Source organism: Salvelinus sp. IW2-2015, linkage group LG4q.2 (genome assembly GCF_002910315.2).
Source record: "Salvelinus sp. IW2-2015 linkage group LG4q.2, ASM291031v2, whole genome shotgun sequence".
Classification (NCBI taxonomy): Eukaryota; Metazoa; Chordata; class Actinopteri; order Salmoniformes; family Salmonidae; genus Salvelinus; species Salvelinus sp. IW2-2015.
The window spans coordinates 17,889,771-17,906,172 of NC_036843.1; positions in this window are offsets into that span (position 1 = coordinate 17,889,771).

Consider the following 16,402-nt stretch of genomic DNA (forward strand, 5'->3'; position numbering starts at 1 on the left):
CTGTTGACYTCTGGTGGAYGGCATAGAAACTGCAATTTGAGTCCTAAGTCAATGGATACTGTAATGGCATTGAATAGAAAACTACAAAACCAAAAAGAAAACTACTTCCTGAATGGATTTTTCTCAGGTTTTCGCCTGCCAAATCAGTTATGTTATACACAGACACTATTTTAACAGTTTTGGAAACTTTAGAGTGTTTTCTATGCAAATCTACCAGTTATATSCATATCATATCTTCTGGGCCCYAGAAGCAGGCAGTTTAATTTGGGCATGCATTTCATCCAAAATTCCGAATGCTGCCCCCTACCCTAGAGAAGTTAATGGCCAAATAATATAAAAAGTTTKTGTTCATTAGTAGCAAAGGCCTACATTTAATGACATGTATGTATTTCTAGTAATACAGTATGTTTTCTAGATTAACACAAAGTCAAATGTCATAGGCCTATGCATGTTTTGCCATTATCTCTTGTCATAATACATACCTTCTGAAAGAGGTCATACTACCTCTTCTGCCTCGGAGCTGACCTTTTGCCCGCATTGGCAGGCCAAACCCTGTGGTGGCAAATGTACGCAATATCAAAGCATTTTCGAACATTTTCGAACTTAGCTAGCATAATAATATAGCATAATAACCTAGCTAGCTAGTCAAAAAACATCATGTGACACCACCTCTGACAGCTCCCCCCATTGAAAGTGAATGCTACTGTAATGTGGTCCCGTGTGGCTCAGTTGGTAGAGCATGGCGCTTGCAACGCCAGGGTTGTGGGTTCATTCCCCACGGGGGGACCAGGATGAATATGTATGAACTTTCCAATTTGTAAGTAGCTCTGGATAAGAGCGTCTGCTAAATGACTTAAATGTAATGTAATGTTACCAAATTATATGAGTGACCGTGCTGTTTACATAGCTGTCTAGCTAACGTTTGCCAGCTAACAATCTAAGCTAGCTAGCTGAATAGCATTTACTAAAATGGACAATAACTAAACCTTTTTAACGTTCACAGATTGAGATCTACAATATAATACACCATTTGACACAGTTCTCTTACCTTTTAAAACAAATTCTAGACCTACCGTAACATTACTGTACRGTTACCATACTAGCTAGATAGCTAGCTAGCTTGCCAGGCAGCTACGCTAAGCAACAACTATTGATAGCTAGCTACAAGTTAGCGGTTGCTATTTAGCTAAATTCTACTGTTGGAAAACAAGTTGGCTCTGGTTAATATTGCCATTGCAGTATAATTCAGGGTTTTAATCTCACRTTGTTGTATGATAAACTGAAATTGGAGAAGGTTCTGTCTCGATGTGCATTGTCTGGTCGCTCTTTTTTTCCCCAGGTGGTTGGCTAAGTCAACCAATAGACACTATTGGCTGTGTCCTTTTTTCAAAGAAGCAGAAGCTATACATGATTGGCTTATGAAACATGGACAACTGGATGGTGATTGGACATGTTTGACAGCCTTACAGGAGTTAAGTGGTGCTAAAGTGCCATGCTCTACCAACTGAGCTAGAGAGGGCCATCAAGCTAGTATTGTCCTGTGATTGTATACAATTCAAACAACTGATGTAAAAGTAGGTACAGAAAATGGCATATAAAATAACATTGAAAAGGCATTGTGTTCCTTGAGAATTACATGGACAATATACAAAACATGTAATGATAATTTATAGATATGAAAATTGAGCTGACCTCACAACACACAAACTAACAACCATCAAGCTGGTATTGTGTAATTGTACACTTGAAATTATGCAAATTAAATTAATGTAAATGTTACCAAGGAAAAGGGCATTGTGAATGTCCCTAGATAAAATACAAAACATGTAATGATCGTTATAGATATAAATTTGAAACGTTGCACTGTGGTCTTTTGTCGTGTTCTGTATGGAGCTAATGCTAATCACTGGATAGTAAATCTCCATGTGKAAGGGGATATCATCCTATAATCAGCAGCCATGTTTAAGGAGCACCATTGTGTGTGAGTGCTCTCACAGTCAGAGAGAAGAGGTGAGTGGGCACAATACATATTAACGGTGCTGTATAGTTAATTATCTTTAATGCACTAAATAGTTGAAACGGCTCTAATAACAATATCTTGTCGGTATGATAATTATCTGGTCTGTAAATGCACCCATGCACCTGCCTGGTATGCACGTCATATTCCCACCACATTTTATTCAACTGTTTGTCTCTCATGCTTATTCAGAAGCAATCTCTTTTGCAATCAGAGAAAGTGGATCGAAACTTTCTTTGGACTATGGTGTCGTTAATGGTAACTGGTGGGTAAACTATAACTCTAATCCGAGGACAGATCTATCTACCCCATGGCTATTCATGCATTTGATTGATCGAGACCTCCCACCATTTTGACCAAAATCGCTATTTTGTTGATTATTCATTTTATGTAGATTTGGAGTGCTAGATACTGTACAGAAGGCTGCAGTTGACACATGTCAAACCACATGGGGCTGATTTAAACTGAAGGGGATGTTATACTGTGCTGCTAGGTATTACTAATATAGCAAATACACCACAGCTCCCCAACCCCTTGACACTACATGTGTGCTGTGTACATATAGTATATCACATTGACTAGCTATATTTACCATCCATATGTACATTCCTTGGGCTCTGTTTTCATGGTCTTCTGTTCATCAATGGAAAATGCTAAATGGGCCAGAACAGCTCAAAATAGCGGAATATACCCCAAACATGTCAAAGGAATTTGTTYTATAGTTTCACTAGATTATTTACCAAAAAAGAGAAGGTTATGATGGTAGTCGCAAATTAAGTATTTTAATTCCCCAGGGTAGTGTATGTAATAATATKAATTAAACTTATCAAGGCTCACAAGGTAAGGACTTTTGCAATATGATATGAGAGCACATTTTGTGTGACTTGCCATTTGAAAGTTGAATTCACCCATGAGTTTTCAAAGCATTGGCTTTCAGAATCACTGCTTCTAACACAGGCCAGTGCTCTGACACCATCTAAACATTTCCTATATATTGTCTCTGAAGAATTATGTTAAGCAGAGCATCTTACGAAGGCTTTATGACTTTCATGAGGATATCGAGATCCATTTTGTTTATACATCAAGTCTTCTGGTGCATGAAATTGCTTTTTTTCTCGTGTTTCCTTTCACAATAAAACACCATAGAGTCGTAGCCGTACAGTCTGTGGAAATATTMGTCAGGGTGACGAGCAAACAGTAGACGAGACCTTTAAAGATATGACGGCGGCACAGAGGAAAATAATAGCAGTGACAAGGACATTACTTCAGMCCCAGTGGCATCACGCATCAACTATATGCTGTATTAARTGTAAAGTTGACCTTTTCATGTTGGTGAACACATCCAAGATATCATGACCAATCCATCACCTTTATACCTCTACATTTCCCTACTTTTCTCTCCTCTCCTCTTCTCCACTCTAGATCTACTTTTCCGTAACCAAGTATTGGGAGTGTTTTCAGTATAAAATGCACAATAAGATGTACTCAACTCATACTAACCTCTTATATTCTATAAATTAGCCAGAAGTATTTTTTTCATACAGACAGAGAAAACAGTGTTTTCAATAAGCCTAAGGAGTGTTTTTCTCAAAGTAAACAATTMAAAGTAATTTTGATTCTTTAGATATACAAGGGAGATTAGACTGAAGATAGGTGTTAAATGATGATTCTTTCTGTGCTTGAGTGTTGTCAACCTTGAAGAACGAAATACATTGAAGGGTGATTCAGGGTCCTTATAAAATATAACTAGCTACACCACAGACTTTAAATTGAACTACACTAATCTCCTTGGCTTTTCACAAAACAATACTCCTGTCAGACCAAGGGGAGATGCAGTCTCTGTTAATACCCATCCTCCCTCTCACTATAAGACAATGGGATATAATATTCATAGTTTTTCTTCATCTTTGTCCAAGCTTTTGACAGTAGGGCAGCGCTTCAGAGAGCCTGCGTGAATCAGTGTCCACGTTTTTGACAGGAGGGAAGCATTTCAGAGAACCTGCATGAGTCTGCCAGACTCTACTCAGTGCATCCACATCATCTTTTGTAAAAAAGAAAACGAAATAATGTAACTGGTATCTCTGCAAACTGTCTCACCCCAAGGCAGTTAGTGGGCACTGGAACACTTTGGAGACATCCTTAAAACCAAACAGCTGGGCTATAGACAGGCATTGTCATTTCACTTGGCTTCCATTTACAATGTAGAATTCATGTCATAGATTAAGATGATAGTTCACACTCTTAGGTTATGGACAGTGATTATTGATATTGTCAGAGAGTTACTGTGAATGCCTTGCTTTCTTTTTAAARWTWTTTTTTATTTTWTTTATCTCTGTCAGTGTTTACATTTCCAAGTTGGTGTCTGTAGCCTATTGTATGTATCAATCKCAGTATTTATCAAAACCTAAAATAACACAAAATTGAATAAAGACATAAATTTGCTACATTTCTACAGTAATACCGTATTGAAATATATTCCAAATCTAAAAAATGAAATACTATCAAAACAATTAGACCAACCACAGCTGATTCCCATTGTAGATGAACACCTACACAGGTGTTAGTCTTTCAATTACATTACCATCTATACAAAAGGGGACATCTTAGGAATAATGCTGTACTGTAATGAATGTAAACTTGGACCCAGCCAGAGATAGAGAAGTGGCTGACAGAGGAAGAAGAGTGGCTGAGAGAGGGAGAGGAGTATGTACGCATGGTGGAAGAAGACTGAGAGGAAGATCAAGAGCTGTAGTCTCAGAAGAGATTAGTGCTACGATAATTGATCATGTAATAAATCATGATCTATCAATGAGAGAGGCTGGTCTGAGAGTGCAGCCAAATCTGCAACGCTCAACAGTGGCATCTATTCTGACACATTTCCAGCAAAACAACAGGTAATATGTGTATTCTGCAAGGGCATCTGACTGAAATGCACATTACAGAAGTAAATTGAGCAAAGCCTCCAAACCTACTTGTGTGTAATTGTAATTGTTTTTGTATTTCTGCTTAGGACCCAACGGTTACCTCCTACAGGAGAGGTAGGATTTTCACTGCTGTGCAGGAAACTGCAATCGTTGATATGGTCATCAGAAACAATGGCATAAAACTCACAGAGATTCGGGACGAGTGTTGGCAGACAATGTAAGCATAACAAATATTTCTAGTCCTGAAACAACATCAAGTCAGGATGAAGCAGTTGTCCCCTTTGAGAGGAACTCTGAACAAGTCAAGCAACTCAGGAACCAATAAGTCCAGGTAAGATGACTATACAATACAGAACTGGTTTTGAACAAAACCAAACAGGGCAAAGGCACACAATGACATGTTTTAAGGTATAATGTAAACTACTGTAATAGCCTAACTCTTATGTTGCCTTGTGGATTTATTTTAGAGAGTCATGGAGATTGAAGCAAGGCAAACACCCCACATATTCATCTTTGTGGATGAGGCTGGTTTCAACTTAGCCAAAACATTGCGGCGAGGAAGGAATGTGATTGGAAAAAGAGCCACAGTGGATGTCCCGAGTGGATGTCCAGAGGAGATGTCCAGAGGGGTGCCAACATCACAATGTGTGCAGCACTATCCTCTGATGGATTGCTGTTACACAAACTGCTAATTGGGCKARACAACACCGAGRGTCTCATTTCATTCCTGGGTGACCTCTATAGAAGGGTTGTGCCAGGTGAGGAAAGGGTTGCAGTGAGGCGAAATCGGCCAACGTTTGTAATTGTTTGGGGCAATGTGGCATTTCACCACTCCTGTGCAGTCACAGAGTGGTTTGCAGCCCATCCCAGGATGATGTCACTTTTCCTCCTTCCTTACTCTCTATTCCTCAACCCCATAGAGGAATTATTTTCCTCATGGAGGTGGAAGGTTTATGACCACCATCCACATGATCAAATGTCCCTCCTGGACGCAATGAATGCTGGATGCCTGGACATATCTGCAGAAGATTGCCAGGGATGGACCAGGCATGCCAAAAGATTCTTTCCTGGGTGTATTGCCCAAGATGACATAAGATGTGACGTGGATGAGAACCTGTGGCCAAATGCATAAGACAGGGTTGACTAGTATTGCTACTGTGTCTGTATCGGTAGATGGTGTATATACAAATTGTATTTAGGAATCACTCAATGCCATAAAATGACATAAAACATARTGAAGTATATTGCATCATGTCTGATACATTCCTGTAACATATACTGCAGTGAATTCTAAACAGTAGAGAGGTTTTATGAGTGACAAAGTGTGCTTGTTGGGTGACAACCTTTGCTAGTGTTATGGAAGAATGAGTTGATTTGAGATATGTATGAAGTGTTTTGGTAGTTTTAGGGCATTTTGAACGTGAAATTAACTGCTGTGCCAAGCTGAAAGTTAGTTAGGAGAACTGTGTGAAGAGTTTAGAAAAAGTATTGAGAAATGTATTGAGAAATGTGCCCTAGCGATTGTAAAAAAAAACTGTAATTATTTCTGTGCTAATCAATGCAGAACATTGGCTTGTTGGAAACTACAACTCCCTACTACATCGCACAGTGTGGGCATGATCTGATTCATCCAATGATGTATATAATCCCAGGATTGCGGATGCTATGTTTTGCCCAAGCCACCGGTTGGCCATATTAGCACTCCTCAGGAGGTGCAGTCCTCCATAGGGATGAATGTAATGATAAAGTATTTCATTTAAAATGTTCAAGGACAAAAGTATGCATTAAGGTGTCTGTAATATAATGAACGTGGCAAAACAAATGTAAACATMAGTAAATGCATTTCTATAGCTTTCAAAATATMTTTTACAARGGTGGGGGAGTGCCAAGATGGAGGTGCGGTAGCTTCAAAACAGTGCCCCCTGTTAGTCGTCTAGTGAATATTTAAATCATTGGATTTATCTCTAGAGAAACCGCAGCGCAACGTGTGCGTATTGAGCTCACAGAATTTTTTAAAAATGGAATTCAAATAATTTAATCAATGTCTGTCAATTAGTTGTTTAGAAACCGAAAAGTACAGCCACACACACACACACACACACACACACACACATACATACATATATACACACACACACACTCACCCGGCCTATTCTCTTGAACATATTTGTGATCCTGGAAACTAGTGGTTATATCTATTACTTTGAAGTCTCATAGTGGCTTAATGTCCTTCAATTATTTTAACACTAATTTGTTTCCTTGCCTCCTCGAATAGATAACCTCTTGAGATTAATTTCTGCTTTGAAGTTTTATATTTCTCTTTTAAATGAACAGTGTTTGCTCTTAATGATTAACTGCAAACACATTGGATCAACATTAAAAGGTTCAAATMATCTATTTAACAGGCATAGCATAGGTATTTACTTCATACATTAACTGAAACAAATGTTAGTATTAATAAACTAAAGCAATCTTGATCACTTGGAATGATGTCAGATATCATGATTTGTTCCAATTTTCAGGGTAGTGATGGGGTTAGTGAGAGACCGTAGTCCATGAGACGAGGGGTATCTTCAGATGAGCGGAGGATTAAAGTGATGTAGATTAACATCAAAAGGTGCTGGGGGACTTGTGCTTTGTGAAGGAACATGAAGAAGAACTTGCAAGTGAGGCCGCTCAGCCCATTATGGATTACTCTCATAGAATTTTAACAAGCTGTGCTCTGCCCTCCTCCGTCTCTACTCTCACCATCTCGCCTCTCCTCCGTCTTTCCTCTCTTCTCCGACAGTACAGGCAGTGGAGGCAGAGCAGTTTATTGTCTACAACCCTCAGCCTGACTTTAATCTGCTCTGAACAGTGCACTGCGCCAAACGAGAGAGAAAGGCCTACATATATCGCCACACTTGAGTTTTATTAACTCTGCTGCTTTAACTGAGTCCCCCACTCATTCGCAATGTTAGCAAGGCACTTGACATCTTTTAACACACTGTCTTTAAGGAAAACTGGAATGTGGTAATTCTTTGTGTAAAAAAATTACAACAAAAACCTAGCGTTTTTATGTATGGTTGAGACTAGACTAAAYCATAAGAATATGGTGGCTTACTTTGCCCTCTGAACAGAATATAATATAAAATATACTGTTAAAGTCGGAAGTTTACATACACCTTAGCCAAATAAAWTTTAAGTCAGTTTTTCACAATTCCTGACATTTAATCCAAGTTAACATTCCCTGTTTTAGGTCAGTTAGGATCACCACTTTATTTTAAGAATGTGAAATGTCAGAAAAGTAGTAGAGAGAATGATTTATTTCAGCTTTTATTTCTTTCATCACATTCCCAGTGGGTCAGAAGTTTACATACACTCAATTAGTATTTGGTAGCATTGCCTTTATAATTGTTTAACTTGGGTCAAACGTTTCAGGTAAACTACCACAAGCTTCTTCCCACAGTAAGTTGGGTGAATTTTGGCCCATTCCTCCTGACAGAGCTGGTGTAACTGAATCAGGGTTGTAGGCCTCCTTGCACATGCTTTTTCAGTTTTGCCAACACATTTTCAAAAGGATTGAGGTCAGGGCTTTGTGATAGCCACTCCAAAACCTTGACTTTGTTGTCCTTAAGCCATTTTGCCACAACTTTGGAAGTATGCTTGGGTCTTGTTTCATTTGGAAGACCCATTTGCGACCAGCTTTAACTTCCTGACTGATGTCTTGAGATGTTGCTTCAATATATCCACATCATTTTCCTGCCTCATGATGCCATCATTTTGTGAAGTGCACCAGTCCCTCCTGTAGCAAAGCACCCCCACAACATGATGCTGCCCACCCCGTGCTTCACAGTTGGGATGGTGTTCTTCGGCTTGCAAGCATCCCCCTTTCTCCTCCAAACATAACGATGGACATTATGGCCAAACAGTTCTATTTTTGTTTCATCAGACGAGAGGACATTTCTCCAAAAAGTACAATCTTTGTCCCATGTGCAGTTGCAAACCGTAGCCTGGCTTTTTTATGGCGGTTTTGGAGCAGCGGCTTCTTCCTTGCTGAGCGGACTTTCAGGTTATGTCGATAGAGGACTCGTTTTACTGTGGATATAGATACTTTTGTACCTGTTCCTCCAGCATCTTCACAAGGTCCTTTGCTGCTGTTCTGGGATTGAATTGCACTTTTCGCACCAAAGTACATTCATCTCTAGGAGACAGAATGCTTCTCCTTCTTCTCCTTCCTGAGCGGTATGACGGCTGCGTGGTTCCATGGTGTTTATACTTGCGTACTATTGTTTGTACAGATGAATGTGGCACCTTCAGGCATTTTGAAATTGCTCCCAAGGATGAACCAGACTTGTGGAGGTCTACAATTTTTTTCTGAGGTCTTGGCTGATTTCCTTTTATTTCCCCATGATGTCAAGCAAAGAGGCACTGATTTGAAGGTAGGCCTTGAAATACATCCACAGATATACCTCCAATTGACTCAAATGATGTCAATTAGCCTATCAGAAGCTTCTAAAGCCATGACATCATTTTCTGGAATTTTCCAAGCTGTTTAAAGGCACAGTCAACTTAGTGTATGTTAACTTCTGACCCACTGGAATTGTGATACAGTGAATTATAAGTCAAATAATCTGTCTGTAAACAATTGTTGGAAAAACGACTTGTGTCATGCACAAKGTAGATGTCCTAACTGACTTGCCAAAACTATAGTTTGTTAACAAGAAATGTGTGGAGTGGTTGAAAAATGAGTTTTAATGACTCCAACCTAAGTGTATGTAAACTTCTGATTTCAACTGTAAARAGAATGACGAAACACTTTTGCTAGGTAACTGTTCTTTTAAAATAAGTCTTTAAATCTATAAATAAAATGCTAATAGATGTGTGTATTTCAGCCCGAAGTAGTAAAAATAAATGGAATGTTATGGCCCCTGCTGTTTTGGGAGTTGAAGGAGGAGGGACAGAGGGTCCTRGGTTATGTAGAGGTGAACATGCCCAGGGGGCTCTGGGGAGAGTGAGTGTGGAGCGTTGAGCAGAATGGTGCAATATGCTCTCTCCTTTCCTCCCTCCCTCRTTCCCTCCATCGACGCGGGTATCATGGGATCAGGCAAACAAAATGACAAGGCGGCTTCTGACAGGAGTAAAGTGACACAGTTATGGTGATGTCACTGAGTAATCCCACTGTTAGGGGGCTGGTTTGACGTTCTAGCCCTCGCAGAGTGGGGGGGGCGGAGGAGGAGGGGATAGCAGTGATGTAGCTCAGCTTCTAAGCAGGTGCCAGGGGCGGCACCACAGGCCTGGTTCCACTCCCAGATCTGGATGCTGCTTCTGCTGCACTGGCAGGATAGCAGGGAGGGAATGATGTTAAAGTCAGTTTCAGTTCAGACGGATGATGATGAAGTTAAGTGAGTGAAACATTTTGTACTGATGGTTCTAAATGTGCTCACCAGAATGTGTTAGATCATGGTTCCTAAATGATTTAGGATTGTGTGGAAACCCCACAATTAGCTCCATTTGACAAGTTTTGAGATGAGTCAGTGTTTATTCTACTTTCTCATCCCCTACTGCAGTGGTAGCCAACCAGTCATCATGCYATCGGCTGGACGATCTTCAAGGCATTCCTAGTGTCGATCACCAAACATTTCGATCACCAAACAAAAGCCAACGATTAAGGCTTGCGCGCTTTTATTTYTATTTTTTATGTGTCACTGTTGGCGGTAGGTGCCCTTGATTCAGAAGCCCTGTGCACCAGGTAGATAAAGTGTTTCCATTTAGAAACATTTCATTTGTCTGAAAAGACCAACTCCGCCTACCGGGCGCAGATCTGGGGCTAAATCAAGTAGGCCTACTGCCCTGGCAATTCGGATAGCTCACATCACCATGCCTAGAGCTTCCATGACCCCGGCCACAGAAAAGTTCAATACCAGCCTATGTGTGATTTCATAACTTTTAAAATGACCAGAGAGAGACTATCAAAGAATACAGCAAAGTGCTGCTGTTTTGAGTGAGTTCATGTCTAAGTTTTTGTTCAGCACTGTCAACACTGTTTTTATTCAACACTATTACAAAACATAAAACGTGCTTCTCCCTACTTCCACTTGCATTGCAGCTGCATCGAATTAGTAGTAGGCTATTGATWGCCCTGCGAATTTATTATTATTAGCATTTCGTCGTGTCTTTTTAATATTGAGGAATATTTAACTTTCTCCGGTCATAGGAACAACATAAATTTGTGCATGAGGCTGATGCTGTGCGAATTGAGTTTCYCCATCAGGTGGAAGACGGTCCCCTCTCTCTGCTCAGTCTCACCAGAGGAAAGGAAGAAGAGAGCAGGGACCGTGCTCTCTCCCTCCCTTCGCCGTGGGTCAAAACAAATCGGAATCTCTGACTTCAGTGCGTTCAAGACGACTGCYAACTCGGAAGAAGAATAAAAAATTATCCGACTGGGAAAAATCCTTTTAACTGTAGCTTTCATTCTGAATTGCTAGTCAGAAACTCAAGCATCTTTCTAGAGCTCTGACTCTCCGATCTGAAGATCACTGACATCATGATTTGACCTCTTTTTTTGTTTTTCAAGGTCCTAGTAGTCTTGAAAGCACGATGACCATCAGATGCAGTTACTATCAGTCCAGTAAAATAAAAAAGCAAATGATTTCAGTTTATGCTAAGCTGTGCCTCACGAGTGCTACACCAACMGATCTATTTTGTTATCAAAGCTCAAGTTTAGAAATATAATATAGTCTGAGAAGAACAATATTGGCAGGCCAAGCATACAGTATACCCAATATGCTGTGGTAATGTATTAGGCCTACTGCACAAACCTCATTCCTACATAACTGTTTTTATTAGGTTAATGTTACATTTAACTCATGTTTAAAATAAATCTGAGCGGTAGATCTCAGCTTGCTTTTTGACTGTGATCTTGATATGGTGAAATTATGGTGATACTTTTTCCCAGGGGCTCAACTTTCACTGGTCCACCCCACATCCTGAAATTGCATTTTTGACCCCCCCCCCCAGTTTCACTATTGGAATGTGATACAAAACGTGACAACAGTGTGCTTTATGGACCATGCGTACGCCTCAGAGGTTGGGTAGGCTGTTTGGAGTGTTTATCTGACTGGATTTAGGACCGTGCGGACACCACAGAGCGGGCTGACAGGCTGTGTGAAGGCCAAGTCTCTAGAAGGCTGGCTGGACCAGCACGGGAGAGTTAAACATAGTGTGTACGTGTTTCGCTCTTTCACCGAATTGTAAAAGGAAGCAGAACAGAAACWGGTTACTCTTWAGTTGACTTATGTAGCTGGCAAGGTAACTGCTGTTTAACTTAACAGAAAAATTAACTAAACTAGTGTTTATTTTCAGTGCCGACCTATTATTGTAACTGACATATAACGTTAGCTAATGTTTCATCCCCTCTTGACTGAGGTGAATGAATAAGCTACATTAGTGAGTAGCTACCACAGCCAGGTCAGCTCTAGCCTCTAGTTATCTGTCAGATAGCGATATTGTCACGTTCCTGACCTTATTTCCTTTGTTTAGTCTTTGTTTAGTTGGTCAGGACGTGAGCTGGGTGGGTGTAGTCTATGTTATGTGTCTCATTGGTTTAGGTGTGTCTGATTTGCCTGATATGGTTCTCAATCAGAGGCAGGTGTTTTACGTTGTCTCTGATTGGGAACCATATTTAGGTAGGCTGTGTTCACTGTTTGTTTTTGGGTGATTGTTCCTGTTCGTGCGTTCATGTTCTCAAGTTCAGGACTGTAGCGTCGTTGGTTTCTTTCTGTTTATTGTTTTTGTTCGTGTTTAAAAGTATTCAAATAAATATGGATACATACCACGCTGCGTTTTGGTCCGATCCTTGCTCCTCCTCTCTTCCACCTAACGACGAGCGTTACAGATATAGYCAGTTGTAGTATCTGTTAGTATCTAACAGCAGTTGGTTGTATGGAAATGTTTGTAGCCTTTGTTTTGTCCCYTTTCAGAAGTAAAATAACTTTGCAAGCTTTTGACAGTMGATGTACTGTTAGAGAGAGAGCTGGACAAAAGCTGGTTAACATGAGCTATTATTTTTGCCACAATCAAACTACACCTGAATCAAATGATGAAACAATCGCCAAAACGATTGAAGATTGATATTCTGACATTTTMTCAGTGAAATYTGAGTTATACTAGTCAGTATGGCAATGTAACTTTATCGARCTGTCAGTTTCCCTAGCTAATTCCTTACTTTTCACACTAATAGACAGTAATAAACAGCTCTAACGTTACAGGCTTCACTGTCATGGTGCACAATAGAGGTCTGCACGGAGCTGATTTATGCATCCGCTGGCTTTCTGTCTGATTCCAACCCGCTATTGCAAGACCTGGTCCCAAACCCAACTCCAGTCCTGCAATGTTGTTTTAGGCGTAGATGACGCAGCTCACTTGCCAGCCATGGTCCTCAGAATTTTCGCCTATAGGCAATATCAAATGCTCAAAAGTGACTTAGAAATAGGTTAAATACCAGAGATTCTTCACATGGCCCTTACATTGTATTACTGGGCTATATTAGCCAATATGCTAGATGTAGTTTGAAGGGAGCAGAGTTGGAGAGACTTGCACTTTCTCTTGAGCTATTTTATAAGCCTACCTTTTAGGAGTGGGAAGATTTTCAGACTAAGAAATATGGCTGGTCAATATTTCGAGCTATTTCTAGGCAATATAGTAAATATACCTAATCATAGACCTATTTAGGAAGTACATTTCCTTGGAAAGATAACTGCCCCGTGCTTCTCCGCCCATGTATACATGATCGTGGACTTCAGGAAACAGCAGAGGGAGCACCCCCCTATCCACATCGACAGGACAGCAGTGGAGAAGGTGGAACGTTTTAAGTTCCTCGGCGTACACATCACGGACAAACTGAAACGATCACCCACACAGACAGCGTGGTGAAGAAGGCACAACAGAGGCACAACAGTGCCTCTTCAACCTCAGGAGGCTGAAGAATTTGGCTTGTCACCTAAAACTTTTACAGATGCACAATTGAGAGCAGCCTGTCGGACTGTATGGCTGGTACGGCAACTGCACCGAGCCACAACGCATCACAGGGAGCAAACTACCTGCCCTCCAGGACACCTACAGCACCCAATGTCACAGGAAAGCCAAAAAAATAAAGGAAAACAGAGCGAGAAGCTGTTTTTCAGTCTCTATCTCAAGGCCATCAGACTGTTAAACAGCAATCACTAACACAGAGAGGCTGCTGCCTACATACAGACTTGAAATCATTGGCCACTTTAATAAATTGATCACTAGTCACTTTAATAATGTTTACATATCTTGCATCACTCATCATATACTGTTTTTTTAAAGCATTTATGGCATCTTGCCTATGCCGCTCTGCCATTGCTCATCCATATATTTATAGGTATATACTGTATGCTTATTCCATTCCTTTACTTAGATTTGTGTGAATTAAGTAGTTGTCGTGGAGTTGTTAGATTACATGTTAGATATTGCTACACTGTCGGAACTAGAAGCACAAGCATTTCGCTACATTCGCAATAACATCTGCTAATCATGTGTATGTGACCAATAAAATTGATTTGATTTTAGGCTATAGGCTTTAATTGAGATCACACGCACACCTGATCTCGCAGGTATGGCAACTGAACTGGAAGCAGCAAGAAGGATGATAGCGACACTTGCTGCGTTTTGCGTAGTCCTAGATTTGCAGGCAGAGACAAATAAATGGGTAATCCATACTTATTGAAAATGAAAGGGCGCAACGCTCGCTGACCATAGTAGCCTAACCTACAGCGTGTGCGCTTTGTGCCTCTTCCTTTTCGAGGATGGTTACATTTTTTAATGGCACTTTGACGTACTTTGGTTGAGCCCCCTGCACTTCTTTTCATTATCAATATTTATTTTCAGACAATGAAGTGAACTACAGTCTAATCATATTTAATTGAATTTCATATTCAAGTTAACTGCCACGTGATTCTCTGCCCATGTAGGAAGCCTACTCTATTTCATACTATGCACACTTGAACTCTCACACCCAACTAGGAGAGGTAGGCTACTGAAGTTGAAGCAGCGAATTCTGAGTGTGAATAATACGAAAAAAATATGTGCTTTTAACCTCTACTTAATCACCCTCCCGGATCCGGGATCCTCCTCATCAGAAACGCTGACTAGCATAGCCTAGCCTAGCGCCACAGGGATATCATATAATATAATTTCATGAAATCACAAGTCCAGTACAGCAAATGAAAGATAAACATCTTGTGAATCCAGCCAACATTTCCGATTTTTAAAATGTTTTACAGCGAAAACACAATATATATTTATGTTAGCTCACCACAATAGCCAATCACACAATGGAATTTTTCACCGCAAACATAGCTTTCACAAAACCCACAAATAGAGATAAAATTAATTACTACCTTTGAACAACTTCATCAGATGACAGTCTTATGACATCATGTATATCAATACATTTATGTTTTGTTCGAAAATGTGCATATTTATAGCTACAAATCTGGGTTTTACAACACAGCCATCGTCACAAATAAAACCAAAATGTCCGGAGAAATTTTAGACAGCGACGTAATCTAACAGAAAAACTCATCATAAACTTGGCTGAAATACATGTTGTACAGCAAATGAAAGATACACTGGTTCTTAATGCAACCGCTGTGTTGGATTTAAAAAAATAACTTTAGTACAAAGCACAGCATGCAATAATCTGAGACAGCGCTCAGCCATTCTCCGCCATGTTGGAGTCCACATCATAAATATTCCCTTACCTTTGATGAACTTCATCAGAATGCAGTGCCAGGAATCCTAGTTCGACAATAAATCGTTGTTTGTTTTTAGAATGTCCATTACGTCTGTCGATTTAGCAACTTTGGCTAGCATGGTGGAGCTCACGTTTCCACGAAGATTTTACGCATGAACGATAAATTCAAAAAGTCAAAATAAAAGTCAAATAAACTGGTCAAACTCAGTTGAGAATCCATCTTTAGGATGTTTTATAGAAATACATCCAATAACGTCCCAGACGGAGCATTTCCTCGTGTCTACCAAACGAATTGCAACCAACCATATGACAAATCCTTGTGCGTCACCAAGTACTACCGATATGGCTGACCTCTCACTCCAACGAGTCCCATCCGGTCCCAGAAAAGGCTAGAGACTTCATTCAACGTTCTACTGCCTGTTGCATCTCTAGTGGAAGGCGTATGAAGTGCATACAGATCCATAAATACAAGGCAATTGAATAGCAAGGCCTTACACAGAGACCCATTTTCAGAATTTTCACTTCCTGTTTGGAAGTTTGCTGCCAAATGAGTTCTGTTTTACTCACAGATATAATTCAAACCGTTTTAGAAACTTCAGAGTGTTTTCTATCAAATAGTAATAATGATATGCATATCATATGATCTAGAACAGAGTACGAGGCCGTTTAATTTGGGCACTATTTTTCCCCAAAGTGAAAAAC